Below are 19351 nucleotides of genomic sequence, written 5' to 3' on the forward strand. Positions count from 1 at the left end.
TATTTTTTCAAAGGATGTTTATTTCAGTGCTAAGAAGTTGAGGGGGGTGTGCAATGGGCTTGGGTGATGGTTGAGGAAAGTCCAGGATAGGTCCAGTCTATTTGTATCACATGTGCATTGTCCAAGTGGGCATAGGAAGTGGAGCAATGGCAGTTGAAGCTGGACAGTGTGACAGGGTGGGACACATGGGTGACATTCAGGAGAGTATTATTTCCTAGCAGGGGTCTTGGCAATAGTCTCTGGCTTCTACCTTGATCACAGGGAACGTTTGTGGGGTGGTTCTCCTTCTGCAGTTGGAGGGGTGCTGGTGGCCTGTTGGTCCTGTGGTGGGCCTCCTGTCCTCTAGCGACAGCGGAGGTGGAGGGCTGTTCATCGGTTTGGCTAGTGGTAGGGGTCCAGTGTTGTACCACTGCCTCCCTCATGGTGTTGGCCATGTCTGCCAGCACCCCTGCAATGGTGACCAAGGTAGTGTTGATGTCCTTCAAGTCCTCCCTGATCCCCAGGTTCTGTCCCTCCTGCAGCTGCTGGTTCTCCTGCATCTTGTATCTGGCCTATCGTCTCCTGGGAATGGTGGTATGCTCCCAGGATCGTGGTAAGTGCCTCCTGGAGGGTCGGTTCCCTGGGCCTGTCCTTCTTTGTCTCACAGCAGTCCTCCCAGCTTCCCTGTTGTCCTGTGCCTCTGTCCTTTGAACCCTGTGCTCACTGCCACTGACCCCAGGTCCCTGATCGTCCTGTGTTTGTGGGGTGGTCTGGGGTCCCTGTAGTGGTGGACACACTGCTGATTGACGTGTCCTGGGGACAGAGGTATGGTCCCGCTGGGTGGGTGCTGTGGTGGTGTTTCCTGGGGGGGGGGAGGCTCTGTGGTGGTGTGGGACTGTGCCTGGGTAACCGACTGTCGGGAGATCCCTGATGGGCCAGGTTGGTCATCTAGATTGAGGCGAACAGAGCTGCTGTCATCACTGTGGGCCTCTTCTGGGGGGGACTGGATGTTGCTGGCACCTCTTCTCCGTTGATGTGAACTGGGGGGGCCTGTGGGGATGTAAATGCAGTGTTATTGTTTCTGCGTGTGACATCTTGTGCATGGGTGTGTTGCCCTCTATGGTTGTTATTGCCTTGGCAGATTAGCCTTTGTGTGAGTTGCTATTTGGTGTGCTAGGTGATTGCCTCCAGTGTGCATGCAGGGGTGATAGGTGTCCATGCAGGTCTGTGAGGGGTGTCCATGCATTGGTGTTGCATGCAGAGCATGGCATTGGGATGAGTGAGATGTGATGGTGGGGTGTGTGGGAGTTGGTGGAGTAATGGGAGTGTGGGTGATGGTGGGGGTATGTGATGGCATGCAGGTAGGGGGTGATAGTAATAGAGAGTTGACTTACCAGAGTCCAGTCCTCCTCATACTCCTGACAGGCCCTCAAGATGCATGATTGCCAATACTTGCTCCTCCCATGTTGTTAGTTGTAGGGGAGGAGGCGGGGGTCCACCGCCAGTCCTCTGTACAGCTATTTGGTGTCTTGCTGCCACGGAACACACCTTCCCCCATAGGTCATTCCACCTCTTCCTGATGTCATCCATTGTTCTGGGGTGCTATCCCACAGCGTTGACCCTGTCCACGATTCTCTGCCGAAGCTCCATCTTCCTAGCGATGGATGTCTGCTGCACATGTGATCCGAATAGCTGTGGCTCTACCCGGATGATTTCCTCCACAATGACCCTTAGCTCCTCCTCTGAGAACCTGGGGTGTCGTTGTGGTGCCATGGGTGTAGTGTAAGTGGTGTGGGTGAGGGTGTCTGGGTGATGTGTTGGGGTGTGTGATGTAAGGTGCGTGGATGGTGTATGGGTGATGGTGTTATGTGGCTCTGGTTCTGTGGGTGCTCTTGCTGTATCTCTCTGTTGGCAAATCTTTCTAGTCATAAAGGGTTGTGGGTAATGTGGCTGTGTGTTTTATAGTGGTGTAGGTGTGTGGGTGTGGTGTGTGTATGTGTGTCAGGTGTTTGTTATTTAAATTGTCCTATGTAGTGGTGTTGTGTATGTGTGTGTGTATTTTGAGCGCAGCGGTATATACCGCCAATGGTTTAGTGCCATTGAATGTCTGCCGCAGTGTTTGTGTTTCATAATATTGTGGGCGTAGTTCTGTTGGAGTAACGGTGTGGGTTTGGATACCGCCAGTTTATCACTGACCTTTGGGCTGGCTGACTTGTGTGTGTTGCTATATAGTGACGGATTGCTATGTGTGTGTCTTAATATGGTTAGCGGTAATCTGCTGCGCCGGCAGTATGTTGGCGGCAGTCGGCATGGCGGTAAGCTGGACTTACAGCCAATGTCATAATGAGGGCCATAGTGTTCCGTGCAAGGGTTACCCATTGACAAGCAGAGAGTCATATTTTGGGAGTCTTGTGCTAGGCAATAGGCAGCAGTGTGTGAACAAGGTAATTAGTAGCCACATGTAGGCCCATGTGTGACTTGGAATTGCTCCAGTGTCAATATATTGGCACTGGGTCATACCCTCATTCTCACAACACAGTGATTCATCAGTTTTCCCCACATATTTGTGCTTTCCTGTAATGTAATGTACATGTAGGACTGTATGGGTAACTGTCCCCAGCATGTAGCCCATAGGTTGTACTCCTTTTACGTGACACTTATGTGGTATGTAATAGTTGTGCATGGAGGTCAAGGCCAGACGTGTAATAGCATCAATGTGGGTGTTTTGGGAATTGTGTTGGCAGGTCAGCTGTTGATGGGTGTTCACAACTGGACACATGAATGTAGATGTGAATGACCTATGGATACCTTATTTCTAGGTGGTATCCCTCCTCACATGTGTTCCACTCACTAAATCCATGTATAAGTGAACATGCCTTTGTGGTTGTCCTCAACAGTTGTGATGATGTATTGTATGCCCATCACCCCTGAGGCACAGGGGTAGGGGAACAACACATATGTAGGTAGATGTGATGGCCACAGTGTAAATGACAGTCATCTCATTGAAGCATGCATGTGTCCCAAACAACAATGACCCCTTATGATTACCAACTGCATACCATCCTGCCAATTACATCTACCAGTCATTGGTCTTGTGTGCTTTGAAGTTGACTCAGATGATAAAGATTAGTTGGCCTGGCCCATGTGAAGTAGTTGCTGCCTTTGCATTGTGACACATTCCACTAAATCAATACACAGATCACTTTATTTGGTCCAACTATTGTTGTGCTTTGCTGTGGTGTAAATGACATGATGGGTAGGCAGCGTTGCCGTGGCATTCATCAGGGACATTGTATTATCTGGACTGTGATTCAGACTGCATGTTCAAATTGAGGCAGAGTGTTAGATTATCATCTGCACATGCATCTTACAATGATGACACTGATGGTTGTCTGTCTAATTTTTACAGCTGCCAACATGGATGTTGCGGAACTCAGGGCATTCCAAAAGCGGGCAGTGCGATATCGCCACATCATGGATGTTGCGTCTGGGTACTGCAAGATGGCACAACACTATCAAAGAGAGCGAGCCACAGGGAAATGGCGGGCATTCAGCCAAGGAGGATCCGCATTGACCACAAAGAGTGTAGCCAGCACCACACCTACACAGGGGACCACAGGTGCCACCGTCACATCTGCCCCACCTGCTGCACCATCAACATCAGCACCACAGCCCACCACGCCTGCTGCAATGGACAAGTCGGCAATGAGGGAGCTCCAGAGGGACATGATAAAGGTCCTCAAAAAGCTGGACAGCATACAGAAGGATGTTGACAGGAACAGAAAGAGACTGAAGACCATCAAAAAGACACTGAGGAGGGTCAACCTCTGAACTCTTGCCTCCCCTCACCCCTAGTTCAGTCCCCTCCCTCCTCATTCTTCATCATGTTTTATAGTGGGTTTCAGGGCTTTAGTGAAAAGTTAGAGTAGGGTAGTTGTTTAGATAGGATAAGTATATATATATTTTTTTTCATAATATTACATGTTAGTTTGTAGCTGGGCGGGTGGGGGTCAATGTTGGGGCTTTTGTGTATATAAAAAAAAAAACATGTGAAAAAATACAAATACATATATATATATATATATATATATATATTTATATATATTTGTTTAGGATTAGGTAGTATATGTTTAGGTTAGTATATGTTGTCCTGCATGTGTCTCATCATATAAGAGGGCGTGAGAGTGTGTTGTTAAAAGTGGTAAGTAAGCTTAGCATAGGGTAGTTAGGGCCAGTTGTGGGTAATGTATAGTTAGGATCGATTAGGTTAGTATAGGTCTGTTACATAGTTTTAGGTTCAGTTCCATGCATAGTTAAAAAAACATTGGGTACTCCCTTACTGCATGTGTCATATGCTTGGGGCGCAGGGTCTTTGCATGAGTGTACAGTGCCAATTGTCTGTTGGCCTGTGGATTCTGTCCTGCATCCACATCCCTCTCTTGACATGTTAATTCCCACTTCCAACTGAGCTGTCACATTGGCAACTACAACAAATCTAAATCTCAATGCATCTGCCATCCATTGTACCCACCACTCTACATGACTATGGTTCCCATGTATTGAACAGGTAGGTGTGGTTTTTAAGCTGTAATTGTGTGGATCCTGTGTTGTGATGTTGGGCACTGTGGGACCTCTGCCCGGAGCCTGAAGTTCATGTCAACACTGCTAAACTGAGTAGTGCCAATTTCAGATGAGGTCAAGTATAAAAATGTCACACCAATCTGTTTCACTTGTACTCCCAGCTGATGTTATTGGCTGAGTACTCTTACACTGCCATTCCTGCTGTATGTAGTGGGTGAGGCATGTATGTTTTAAAACAAATGTCACATACACAGTGACTTGCTTGTAGGGGATGTGGCCAGCTTTGACGTTCATCATGTAGATACCTTGTGCGTAGATATCTGCCCACATTATTTCTGCATTCTTGTATTGACACTCTGTGACCATAGACATGTTACACGCATCACAAAGCTCAGCAAAGTAGATGTGTCACATTACACAGAGACAAAGTGGTTGTGTAGGTGCTGTTTATTTTAAAGTGTTGTAGTGCAATATTTACATAGTCCATGTCTGTGACCCCATTAGTGTAAACCATTCTATTGTGACACAACACAAGTGCAAGGTTGAGGGACATGTCATTGGACATGCTGAAGTGAAGTGTCGTTCAGTACAGGGGAACATGAATTGCCAATGGAGTAGTGAGAGACAATTGCAGTCCATAGTGGAAATGTTAACAGTGTATCGGTGAAGAGTGCATGTCACCAACTGTGGCAACACTGGCATGTTGTCAAGCACAGGACAAACAGAAATCAATTCCCATGTGGCACGGGCTGGTGTTACCGGGTACTCCTATGGGTAAAGATGATCTATTCCACATCTTCATCCTCTGATGTGTGTGTTGACTCTTCTGCCCTTGATGGTGGTGGTGGTAGGTGTGAGGGGGCCACACACACTTCAGTGGTTGGAGAAGTGGACAGCAAATTCCCATCAGCTGCCATCTGTGAAACTACATATGGCATCACTGCAGCAAGGAGGAGCTGCTGATTATTGAGTATGACAGCAACATCCCTGTGGTAGGCAGCCATGTCTAACCTGAGGGAGGCCAGTTACTGGTGCATGGAGTCCTGCTTGTTGTCATGCATGCAGCAGCAGGATTGAGAGGGCAGGTGTTGTGGCAACACACTGTTGGACTCCATGCAGAGGGGATTGTGTGCTTTGTTTGACTGCTGTCTATTCAGCGGACGTTATCATGCACATGCGCATCCCTTCAAGGCTGGCTGCCATAGTTTGCATCCCCACCGCACCTCCTTGGCCAGCTCCTGCCATACTCCCACTACTGTCCTCTCAAAGGTGGTCCCTGCGTCATTAGAGTCCTCAGCTGTGTTTGAGCTGGCAGGTCATACTATTGGGGTGGTGGGTGGGTCCTCTGTGATGTCTGCTACATGAATGCTCCTCCTTGCGACTGGAGGTGGTGTCTGGAGGGTTCCCAGGACATCTTGGAGGGTTTCCTGGCTGATGGTTGTCAGCTGGTTATCCAGGTCATCAGGGTAGTCCAGGACAGGCAGATCCACAGGAGAGCCATTGTCCTCTGCAATTAGATATTGTACAATTAGTGTGTCTGTGTTGTGCCAGTTGTAATGTGACGTCACTGACTTCCTATCGGTGGTACATTGTCATCTTGGTTCCCATGCATTGTTCCTGTCATTAACGTTTGCAGTCTCTCAGCCCTATGCCCCACCTACATGTCACAGGCAGTGAAGGTCAGTTTGGGCAATTGTCTGCGTCACATCTTCTAGGTGTGGGTTCTGGCCAAATTGTGGATTGCTACCTTCTTTTCCTCATCAACCTTCCCTCTGCTTCCATTTGCATGTGGAGGCCTTACAATGAATGCTGGTGTGCTGATGCCACAGCACCACACATGACAATATGGCCCTGTCCCAGTCTTTCATTTTTCACATACACCTATGCAGTGTTGAGACCTAGCAACACACCATGCATGGCATTTCCATGAGACATTGCACGTGTTACCATTGGTAGTTTCTCATGTTGAAGTTTGCGTATGTGTGCTACATTGCATTGCACTGATGGACCTGGCAGAGTTCTGTTTCCTCTTGTGACTGTGCGGGTATGTTTGCCTTCCTACACACATATGTCCTCCCCCTCAATGAAGTTGTCTTTGCACTATGATACCTGAGATGTTGCATGGTGGCATTGCAGCTATTGTGGCACAGGTGCGGGGAAACCTAGGGATGGTCACCTTGGGTATGAGATTACTGCTGTGTACATCATTATGTATGTGACAGTGCCTGATGGTTATTGAATCTATGGACATGACCAGTTGACAGGAGTTGCACTTGGATAGGGATTGATGGGGATTGATCACGTAGTCATACTGAACCCTCATTTCGAGTGTGTTTGTTCCATGGGCACCTAACTTCCGTTTCCTAATTGACCAGCACAAATAGCACAGGTAGTTGTGGCAAATGTTGTCAAATGGGAATGCAGCTTGAGCCAATGGCCTGAGACTGGGCATTGTCCTATAGTTTGTATTCTGACAATACCAGCTGTCCTGTGACACCAGACCAGTTTTACGTTCTACCCTACCCTCCTGGTCTGCCTCAGAATTTCCACTAGTCTTGGCATGGCGGTGTATCCCCATGCAAAGATTGTTGATGTTGTATTGTGCTGTGACCCTGGATGCTCCTGCACAGCCCATGCACCTGGCATGGGCAGTGCAGGGAGTCCCATGCCCTGCCTCTTTTCCCTTTCCACTGCCTGATTTGCAGGACTGACATGCATAGTAGGTATGCGCCTCCCCCTTCTTGCACTTGACATTTTGTCATTTTGGTCCCCCATGCAACTTACCCTGCATATGTGTTGTTTCCTGGTAGTCTATGCTGTCCTGTCCTGCAATACCAGTGGCGATTTCCTCCGGGATGACAGCTGCAACCATCTCCTCCATCTCGTCCAGGTCCTCTTGTGGTTCTGGACTCCCACCACCGGTCTGCAGTGCTGCCTTCTTGTTCCTTGTCATTTTCTCCTTTGTCCTCCACTTGCAGTCATGCCAGCATTTCTTGCACTCAGTGACAGTTCTCCTGACCTCTGCCACACTGTTAATCGTCTCCACAATCTGCTGCCAAATTGCCTCTCTCCTTCCAATTGACAATTTAGAGGTGATGAAGAGTTGATGCTGGTGCTCCGTCACCTCTCTCACCAGTTTTTCATGCTCCTCTGCACTGAAGCGACATTTTCTCTTATTGTCTCTCCACTGGGTCTTGTCTGCATCCTCCTGGCTGGTTCCTGGTTGTCGGGGGTCTCCCTGGGGTTTCTCATGGCTTTGTGGATCCATCTTGCCTCCCCTTTGCACTGTATGCTCCACTTGCATTGCTTTTTGATGATATTGCGGGCAAAAATGGAGCATTTACATTTTGTGACGTGTTTACATGTCATAAACCGGATTAGAGTCATTTTTCCTGTGTTAACGTCATTTTGCCTTACGACAAGGTGCAATGGTTAGCATCAGGAAAAATGACTCTAACCTCTTCATATGACGCACGGGTGGCATTAAAAAATGCGCTAGACAGCGCTAAACGTTTTGACACAAAACTGCGTTAGCGCAGTTTTGCTTCAAAAAGTATAAATCTATCCCTTAGAGTCTTTGAACATGCCATTTCAGTCTGTTTTAGTGCAATACATTGATGATGTGATGGTTGCATCTAATTCAAGCGAAGCTTGCAGACAAGATACCATAGAGTTGTTGGATCGTTTGGGTGAAAACGGACATTATGTTTCCCCTACTAAATTACAATATTGCCAGAAGGAAGTAAAGTACTTGGGTCACCAAATTGGAAAAGGTGCAACAAAAAGTGTCCTGAAGTGAGAGTTGAGGCTATTATGCAGATGAATCCCCCAGTTACACAGAGAGATGTCAGAATGTTGTTGGACATGGTGAATTACTATCGCCAATGGATCACAAATTTTTCAGTAATTTACAAACTATTGCAAAAGCTAACTCACAAAGAAGTTAAGGACCCAGTTCCCTTTGGTGAACAGTGTATGAAAGCTTTCACTGAGTTGAGAGAGAGCTTGTGTCGAGCTCCAGCCTTGGGAAAGCCTCATTACACGAAAAGCTTTTCACTGTTTAGTCATGAACGTGATGGTTGTACTCCTTCTGTTTTGACACACTTTCATGGAGGAACAAACAGACCTGTGGCATATTTTTCTGCCACATTGAATCCTGCCACTGCTGCTTTGCCCAGCTACTTTTGTAGCTGCTGCTGGTGTAAGCACAAGTCAATGTGAAGACATTGAGATAGGACACCCTTTAACTGTTTATGTCCTACATTCAGTAGGGGTCCTTTTAACATGAACAAAGACCCAATATTTGACAAGTGCCCGTCTCAACCGTTATGAGTTATTGATCTTTGGTTCTGCAAATGTGACGATCAAGAGGCGTTCAGTGCTAAATTCACATTGTTACCTGTTAATATTAATGATTCAAGTGATATTAATGAAATGGAACATGACTGTCTCAATGTCATTGAACTGTGCACTAAACACAGACATGATATTCAGGACACTCCTTGTGTGATCAAGTTTTATTTGTTGATAGCTCCTGTTTAAGAGACAACAAAGGTACTCTGAGAACTGTTTGTAGAGTTTGCACCCTCTCAGGAGTAGTCGCAGCTTCATGGCTTCAGGGAGTTGTTTCTGCTTAAGTAGCTGAATTGGTTGCCCTTACTAGAACATGCTGCATATCTGAGCAGCTTAAAGTGACAATATTTACAGATAGTCAATATGGATTTGGTGTGGTTCACGACTTTGGACAGTTAAGGCACCAGTAAGGTTTTGTGACCTCTTCGATCAGCTATTCAAAATGATGAGAGAATTCACAGCTGGTTAAATGCCTTGCAATTACCTGAGAAGATTGAGGTTGTGAAGTGCACAGCCCACTACATATCAAATGATTATGTATCATTGGGCAATGCCTATGCTGAACAAATTGCCAGATATTGTGCACTCCATTGCATCAACTTCAATGAAGAGTGGGGTGGTAGAAGTGACACAGGTGAGACAAATCAAAGTAATGTCAGTGGTTGATACCTGGGATGAAATTAAGAGGTTGCAGGAAAGGGCAACAGAGGAAGAACCAGTGCTTAATTTGTGCTTGTTGTTTCCGGTGCGGAGCACCGGCACTTATTTCTGAGGGCCGGCGCTTATTCTTCTGCCTCAAGCATTTGGTGCGAGCAAAAGACATGTGAGAAAGACAGAGGAAGAGAAAAATGAAAAAGCGTCAGAAAGGGGAAAAGCAGGAAGCTGACAGAGTGTGCTCAAGGAGCAGGGAGTGGCTTTAAATGGACTGAAGAGGCCTGAGGTGGCTTCAGCATTACGCTGCCTCAGTATTCAGGGCTCGCACTTTTAATTGCAGCAACTGCGTGTTTAAGAGGAGGGCTTTGAGCACTGGCACCTGTTTATTTACAAATTAAGCACTGGGAAGAACACAGAGGTTGGGATAAAGCAGGTTGTGTACAAAGAGAGGAAGATGATGTCTGGATTTCAAATGAAGGGAAAGTTGTATTTCCATATTGTCTGTTGGCCTCAATGGCTAGATATACCATGGTAAAATACATCTTTGCAGAGATGCAATGATTCACACATTCAAACAGACATGGTACAACCCCAGATTTAGGTTGATTGGAGAAGCAGTATGTAACAGATGTGTTACATGTCAACAAATGAATGTAGGAAAACGCACAGTAGTTAATTTGAGTCACATAGGCAGATCGGGAAGTCATTTAACAGAATGCAGCTTGATTTTATTGAGATACCTGCTTGTAAGGGGTTGAAGTATGTATTGGTTGTTGTGTTCATGTTTTCCCACTGGATAGAGGCCTATCCGGCAAGTAGGAATGGCAGTATTACTGTAGCTAAGCTGCTGCTCAGGGAACTAATACCAAGGTTTGGCTTCCCGATTTCATTGTAATCAGGTCAAGGAATGCAGTTTAATAATTCATAAAATTGTTGTGTGCAGCAGTGAACATGAAGCAAAAACTACACTGCAGTTACTGACCAGAGGCATCTGGCTTGGTGGAAAAGATGATGGAACACTGATAACTCGATTGGCAAAAATTTGCTTCTACAACATTGAAATTACCTAATGCATTGCCACTTGTCCAGATGAACATTCATTACACCCCTGACAGGAAGACAGGACTGTCATCACACAAAATCCTTATGGGATGTGCAATGAGGTTTCCAGCAGTACCTGCAAATGCAGTTGTGAACATAACATATGACTTGGTGCTGGACTATTGCAAAGGTCTGGCTGACGTGGTTCGTTCTTTGTCTCATCAGGTTGAAGCAGCAGTGGTTCAGACGGCTCAAGAACAGTGCCACTGATGAAAAGGCTGGGAATTCAGTTCTCATAAAAAAGCACGTAAGGAAGACTTGTCTAGAGCCAAGGTGGAAAGGACCGTATCAATAACAGCTGTGAAATGTGCTGGTCTTCCAAACTATGTTCACACAAGCCACACATGCAAAGTTCAGTGTCCTCTTGAAAACACAGAGGCCCTCATTACAACCCTGGCATTCGGTGTTAAAGCGGCGATAATACCGCCAACAGGCCGGCGGTAAGAAAAGTGGGATCACGATCACGGTGGAAACCGCCAACACATACAGCCACTTTAACACTCCGACTTTAGCAACAAACACCGCAGCGGTCACCGCCAACAGACAGGCGGAAGACATTGTACCACCCACAGTATTACAAGGCACCAATCCGCCATCTTTTCTGGGACGGTACCAACAACATCAAAAGCACGGCAGAAGCAGTCTTTGGAAGGGAAACCACTCACCTTTTGACACTCAACGAAGAACCAGGACGCCATGGATCCCGAACTACAGGTCCTGCCCATGCTGGTGTATCTGCTAATACACCAGGAACATCAAAGAAGGCAGCGGCGACGACCACAGTGAGTACTGCACCTAGCACATGGGGAGTGATGAAAAAGAGTGACACACACACACAACACCCCCACCCCAACCCTCGCCCACAACACCATACACACAAACACATGCAGCAACAGTACATTTACACCCCGTAACCCCCTGGAAGAATGCAAGGGCAAGGGAAAAAGGAATTGGACTACACCAGTGATATTTAGAAAATGCAGATAAAGTTAACGATTGCAAACAACAGTATATACAAATATTTACAATATGTACAGAGGGCCGCACACTGTCCTTAGCAAATGTTCGTGGACCAGAGGGCCAAAAAAAGAGGGGCGAAGCTCACACTTGACTCCTGCCTCAAAACAGAGAGAACACTGCAGGGGTATTAGGTCAAAAACACACAGGCACCTCAGGGGAATGGGGGGGGGCACCTCAGCCAGAAGATGGTAGTACGCCACTGCTGCTCGAGGGGGCAAGATGCCCACTGCTTGGTCCTGGGGAGTGCAAAGCCACAGTCTCTCAAGTCTCTCCAGTGGGTGGTTTGCCCACTGCTTGGTCCTGGGGAGTGCAAAGCCACAGTCTCTCAAGTCTCTCCAGTGGATGGTTTGCCCACTGCTTGGTCCTGGGAGTGCAAGGCCACAGTCTCTCAAGTGGGTGGTTTGCCCACTGCTTGGTCCTGAGGAGTGCAAAGCCACAGTCTCTCAAGTCTCTCCAGTTGGTGGGTTGCCCACTGCTTGGTCCTGGGGAGTGCAAGGCCACAGTCTCTCAAGTCTCTCCAGTGGGTGGTTTGCCCACTGCTTGGTCCTGGGGAGTGCAAAGCCACAGTCTCTCAAGTCTCTCCAGTGGGTGGTTTGCCCACTGCTTGGCCCTGTGGAGTGCAAGGCCACAGTCTCTCAAGTGGGTGGTTTGCCCACTGCTTGGTCCTGGGGAGTGCAAACCACAGTCTCTCCAGTGGGTGGTTTGCCCACTGCTTGGTCCTGGGGAGTGCAAAGCCACAGTCTCTCAAGTCTCTCCAGTGGGTGGTTTGCCCACTGCTTGGTCCTGGGGAGTGCCAGGCCACAGTCTTTCCAGTGGGTGGTTTGCCCACTGCTTGGTCCTGGGGAGTACAAAGCCACAGTCTCTCAAGACTCTCCAGTGGGTGGTTTGCCCACTGCTTAGTCCTGGGGAGTGCAAGGCCACAGTCTCACAAGTCTTTCAAGTGGGTGGTTTGCCCACTGCTTGGTCCTGGGGAGTGCAAGGCCACAGTCTCTCAAGTGGGTGACATGTTTCACTGGTTCTGGAGGGGTCTTTGTGCCGAGTGTGCTTCATCCTGCCAAGGATTTGGTGAGTGGATGCTTATCTCCACTGGTTCTGGAGGGGGCTTTGTGCCCAGTGTGCTTAATCCTGCCAAGAATTGGGTGAGTGGAAGCATATCTCCACTGATTCTGTAGGGGGCTTTGTGCCCAGTGTGCTTCATCCTGCCAAGGATTAGGTGAGTGGATGCATATCTGCACTGGTTCTGGAGGGGGCTTTGTGCCCAGTGTGTTTCATCCTGCCAAGGACAGGGTGAGTGGATGCATATCTCCACTGGTTCTGGAGGGGGCCTTGTGCCCAGTGATGCTGCACCTGGGGTGTGGCAGTACCTATACCCTCACCTAGGTGTCTGAGCCACGAGATTAGCAAGGAACAGGTAGCATGATACTCCATGTAGGCAGAGCCACACTCCATCCTGCGGCGACTTAGGCTACAAACATCTACTAGTGCCAGTGCTGGTGCTTTAAGTGGTGGGTGGAGGGTCCAAGCCACCTCCTGCATCCCCGGACACCTACCCACAGGGGATGCTGCTGATGACAGATGTAGTGGCACTGGCTAGGCATGTGGAGGTGCAGATGGCGGTGCAGGTGGTGGTGCTTGCCGCAGTGTCTGCGGCAGAGATGCTGCCGGTGCAGGCCATGGTGCAGGTGCTGGTAGTAGTGAAGGGAGACACCATGCCCTTTCCTGCAGCCTCGGACGGCTGCCCACTTGGGGATGATGCTGCTGACTGTTGTTGTGGCAGCGGCGGTCCAGGTGGCGGTGCAGGGGGCGGTGTAGTAGTGGTGCAGATGGCCTGTGGTGGTTTCTTCTGCCGTACAGGTTGCTGGGCTGTCAGTAGTTATGGTGGTCACCAGTCCCTCACCTGGAGGGTCCGAGGGCTAAAGTGCCTTGCCCTGGGTTTTCTTGCCCTTCCCCACCTTGCCAGATGCTGCTGGGACCTTGGCACTGGCAGATGCAGTTTTGGAGGAGGCCTTGCTGTTTGGGTCCTGCTTTTTGGCTGTGCTGCTTGCTGGCACCCTCTTCCCCTTGGCAGGTGGCGGAATGGGTTGGTTCTTTGCAGGGGTCGCTAGCACAATGGCAGCCCTGACGGGTGCCCCCTTTGATCCCCTGGGACTTACAGGTACCACCCCGGACGCCAACTTGGTGGCTGAGGTGCTGGCCTTGGATCTTCACACCCTGGCCCGAGGGGAAGGACGGTGGGGGGAGGCGTAGGGAAGAGGTCAAAGTTAGCAAGGAAAAGTTTTTTAGACACACTGGGAAAGGAAGATGTAGAAGGTTTGAGAGTGGAGGAAGTGTGAGTGGTTGTAGGAGGTGTCTTTCTGCTGAGTTTGGGTGAAGGTGCATGGGCTGGATGCTATTGTGAGGTGGATGGCTGTTGGGTGGGTGGGTGCTTGCGTTTGCGTTTGTGTACTTTGGGAGGAGTGGTCACAGACACACTGGGAGAGGACACAGGGGACGTGTGCATGATTGTGGGGGTAGTGACTGCTCATGAGGGGTGTGTAGTGATGGGCGTGCTGTTAATGGAGGTAGTGGATGAGGATGTAGTGCATGCAGGTGTGAGTGGAGACGAGACTGGGAGGGGATGGACGAAGAGGAGGAGGGGGACACAGTGGAGTCAGTGGATGTTGCTATGTCTGCATGGGCATGGTGCTTGTTTGAGTGCCTGTGAGATGAAGTATGGTGCTTATGTTTGCCTGAGCCACTTTTGTGTGTTGATTTGGGTGAATGCTGGTCTGAAGGTGTGCTTGGGATAGGCTGGGGTTGGGGGAATTGGGACTGCGTAGAGGAAGTTGGAGGGGGGAGGCTAGACACAGGGACAATGGCTGCCATCAGTGCTGAGGCCAGAGCCTGAAATGCTTTCTGTTGGGCTGTCACGCCAGAGTGAATGCCCTCCAGGTATGTATTTGTTTTTTGCAAATGCCTCTCGACACCCTGGTTGGCATTCAGAATGGTTGACTGCCAACAGTGAGGGATCTCAGGAGGTCAATAGCCTCCTCACTGAGGGCAGCAGGGCTGACTGGGGCAGGGCCTGAGGTGCCTGGGGCGAAGGAGATACCCAACCTCCTGGGTGAGCGGGCACGGGAAACACGCTGAGTGTCTGCTGGGAGGGCGGTGCTGGTAGAGGGGGTTGCGGCTGTACCTGTTGTTGGGGTGGCCACAGAGGTGTCCGCCACGGAGCTTCGATCGGAGGAGGAGTCGCTGTCACTGGTCTCCCCTACTGTCCCCGTCGTGGAGCTCCCCTCGCCCTCCGTCCCACTGGTGCCTTCACCGTCAGGGGATTTGCCCTCATGGGCCATGTGGGATGCAGCTCCCTCCGTCGCAGGTGCCTCTGTTCCTCTGCCAGATGATGCTAATGCACGCAAAGACAGGGTGACAAAAGAAAAAGGGGGGAGAGACAGAGGAAACACTTGGTCAATGCCAGCAAACACCACTACCTTTGGCGTGCACAACACACAGGGAGCAGCCCTCTGCACTAGGCCGTGCCCCAATAGTCACTAAGGTAGTCACAAGCCCATGGGACCCTGCCCAGTAGTATATGCCCACTTACACCATTGGGTTTGGAGTCCTTCAGAGCCTGCACACAAGGGACCTACCCTGGCATGATCGCCCTGGCCTAGGGTCCCCCACAGTCCACATATCCAACCCAGCTAACTCCTAAACCGCGCAAAGTCAAGAATCAGAATCTATACTCATACCCTTGTGGCTGCTGTGATTCCCTCAAGCACCCATCCAACTCCAGATAGGCCACCGCCAGGATGCGAAACATCAGGGGGGTCATGGTGCACCCCTTCCACATTGGGAGGCCAGCCCCAGTTGGGCATCCGCCGTTTTCTTGGTCCAGCGGTGCAGATCCTTCCATCTCTTGCAGCAGTGTGTGCTCCACCTGTGAAGGACCCCCATGGTCTGAACCTCCTGGACGATGGCACGCCAAATACCCTTTTTCTGGTGGGCGCTGACCTAGAGGGAAAAGACTGGAGGAAAGGAAATTACTCACCCGTCCGGACTGGCATACTCATTGCCCCCCAGTTACCACCCATGCCCCGATGCACATACACTGACCACCTCTCATGCAGCACTCAGGACAGGATGCCTCAGCACCCCCCCAACATGTGGCTTACATCCACACCACTCAAAACATGCATTGCCCACACCTCATGCTCTCAGTGTACTCACATGTTTGTCTGGAGGACTGTAAAGAAATGGCTCCCTGTTGCAGTTACCCCCCACTTTTTGCCTGATACTGATGCTGACTTGACTGAGAAGTGTGCTGGGACCCTGCTAACCAGGCCCCAGCACCAGTGTTCCTTCACCTAAAATGTACCATTGTATCCACAATTGGCACACCCTGGCATTCAGATAAGTCCCTTGTAACTCGTACTTCTAGTACCAAGGGCCCTGATGCCAAGGAAGGTCTCTAAAGGCTGCAGCATGTCTTATGCCACCCTAGAGACCCCTCACTCAGCACAGACACACTGCTTACAAGCCTGTGTGTGCTAGTGAGAACAAAATGAGTAAGTCGACATGGCACTCCCCTCAGGGTGCCATGCCAGCCTCTCACTGCCTATGCAGTATAGGTAAGACACCCCTCTAGCAGGCCTTACAGCCCTAAGGCAGGGTGCACTATACCATAGGTGAGGGTACCAGTGCATGAGCACTGTGCCCCTACAGTGTCTAAACAAAACCTTAGACATTGTAAGTGCAGGGTAGCCATAAGAGTATATGGTCTGGGAGTCTGTTTTACACGAACTCCACAGCACCATAATGGCTACACTGAAAACTGGGAAGTTTGGTATCAAACTTCTCAGCACAATAAATGCACACTGATGCCAGTGTACATTTTATTGCAAAACACACCCCAGAGGGCACCTTAGAGGTGCCCCCTGAAACTTAACCGACTGTCTGTGTAGGCTGACTAGTTCCAGCAGCCTGCCACACCAGAGACATGTTGCTGGCCCCATGGGGAGAGTGCCTTTGTCACTCTGAGGCCAGTAACAAAGCCTGCACTGGGTGGAGATGCTAACACCTCCCCCAGGCAGGAGCTGTAACACCTGGCGGTGAGCCTCAAAGGCTCACCCCTTTGTCACAGCCCAGCAGGGCACTCCAGCTTAGTGGAGTTGCCCGCCCCCTCCGGCCACGGCCCCCACTTTTGGCGGCAAGGCTGGAGGGAACAAAGAAAGCAACAAGGAGGAGTCACTGGCCAGTCAGGACAGCCCCTAAGGTGTCCTGAGCTGAGGTGACTCTGACTTTTAGAAATCCTCCATCTTGCAGATGGAGGATTCCCCCAATAGGGTTAGGATTGTGACCCCCTCCCCTTGGGAGGAGGCACAAAGAGGGTGTACCCACCCTCAGGGCTAGTAGCCATTGGCTATTAACCCCCCAGACCTAAACACGCCCTTAAATTTAGTATTTAAGGGCTACCCTGAACCCTAGAAAATTAGATTCCTGCAACTACAAGAAGAAGGACTGCCTAGCTGAAAACCCCTGCAGAGGAAGACCAGAAGACGACTACTGCCTTGGCTCCAGAAACTCACCGGCCTGTCTCCTGCCTTCCAAAGATCCTGCTCCAGCGACGCCTTCCAAAGGAACCAGCGACCTCGACATCCTCTGAGGACTGCCCCTGCTTCGAAAAGACAAGAAACTCCCGAGGACAGCGGACCTGCTCCAAGAAAGGCTGCAACTTTGTTTCCAGCAGCCTTGAAAGAACCCTGCAAGCTCCCCGCAAGAAGCGTGAGACTTGCAACACTGCACCCGGCGACCCCGACTCGGCTGGTGGAGATCCAACACCTCAGGAGGGACCCCAGGACTACTCTAAGACTGTGAGTACCAAAACCTGTCCCCCCTGAGCCCCCACAGCGCCGCCTGCAGAGGGAATCCCGAGGCTTCCCCTGACCGCGACTCTTTGAATCCTAAGTCCCGACGCCTGGGAGAGACCCTGCACCCGCAGCCCCCAGGACCTGAAGGACCGGACTTTCACTGGAGAAGTGACCCCCAGGAGTCCCTCTCCCTTGCCCAAGTGGAGGTTTCCCCGAGGAACCCCCCCTTTGCCTGCCTGCAGCGCTGAAGAGATCCCGAGATCTCTCATAGACTAACATTGCGAACCCGACGCTTGTTTCTACACTGCACCCGGCCGCCCCCGCGCTGCTGAGGGTGAAATTTCTGTGTGGGCTTGTGTCCCCCCCGGTGCCCTACAAAACCCCCCTGGTCTGCCCTCCGAAGACGCGGGTACTTACCTGCAAGCAGACCGGAACCGGGGCACCCCCTTCTCTCCATTCTGGCCTATGTGTTTTGGGCACCACTTTGAACTCTGCACCTGACCGGCCCTGAGCTGCTGGTGTGGTGACTTTGGGGTTGCTCTGAACCCCCGACGGTGGGCTACCTTGGACCAAGAACTGAACCCTGTAAGTGTCTTACTTACCTGGTAAAATTAACAAAAACTTACCTCCCCCAGGAACTGTGAAAATTGCACTGTGTCCACTTTTAAAACAGCTATTTGTCAATAACTTGAAAAGTATACATGCAATTTTTATGATTTAAAGTTCCTAAAGTACTTACCTGCAATACCTTTCGAATGAGATATTACATGTAGAATTTGAACCTGTGGTTCTTAAAATAAACTAAGAAAAGATATTTTTCTATACAAAAACCTATTGGCTGGATTTGTCTCTGAGTGTGTGTACCTCATTTATTGTCTATGTGTATGTACAACAAATGCTTAACACTACTCCTTGGATAAGCCTACTGCTCGACCACACTACCACAAAATAGAGCATTAGTATTATCTATTTTTAACCACTATTTTACCTCTAAGGGGAACCCTTGGACTCTGTGCATGCTATTCCTTACTTTGAAATAGCACATACAGAGCCAACTTCCTACAAGGACCATAGAGTGATGTGTCCTGAGGTAGGACCCCATCCACCAGTTTCTCCAACTCCTCTGCAGTGAAGGCAGGGTCCCTTTCCCCAGACACTGTAGCCATTGTTGCTTCCAGACTCAGATCATAGCAGCACTTGCAGTGTATGTCCTCTCTTGTTGATGGTCAGGTAGCAAGTGAGTGAGTTGTTAGAAAATGGCAGTCAAGTCCGCGGCGGTGCGTACCGTCACCGCCAGCGTACATCGCCATTGGCTCCTGGAACCCATAGGGCCCAATGAAAACCAATGCGCAGTTGCGCGGCGGTCATCGGCCGCCTACCGCAACGGCACACAACGCCAGCGCATTTACCTCATTTCCACTTGTCCTTCCTCACAGGTCAGGCAGCCGCCATTTCAGGGGGGAACATGGCATGTCACCTAACTGTGTCACAGCAGACATTGGCCCATCAACTGACTCTCGACTTCACATACTGCTTCTGTGACCTAACTTCAGCAACAGTAGTGCATTCAATGTGGAAATATGACCTTCTCTCACCGTTCTCCTCCATAGGATACAACCGCTGAGGCAGATGATGAGATGGCAGCATCCTCTGGTGTACAGACCCCTGGTGGACCTGTCAACAATGGAGAACAGACACATTATCATCTCATACAGACTTGATCGCGCCACAATTCAAGAGCTGTGTGCCCAATTGGAGCCAGACCTGATGTCAGCTATCCGCCAGCCCACAGAAATACCCCCTCTAGTGCAGGT

Source organism: Pleurodeles waltl, chromosome 10 (assembly GCF_031143425.1).
Source record: "Pleurodeles waltl isolate 20211129_DDA chromosome 10, aPleWal1.hap1.20221129, whole genome shotgun sequence".
NCBI classification, from domain to species: Eukaryota; Metazoa; Chordata; class Amphibia; order Caudata; family Salamandridae; genus Pleurodeles; species Pleurodeles waltl.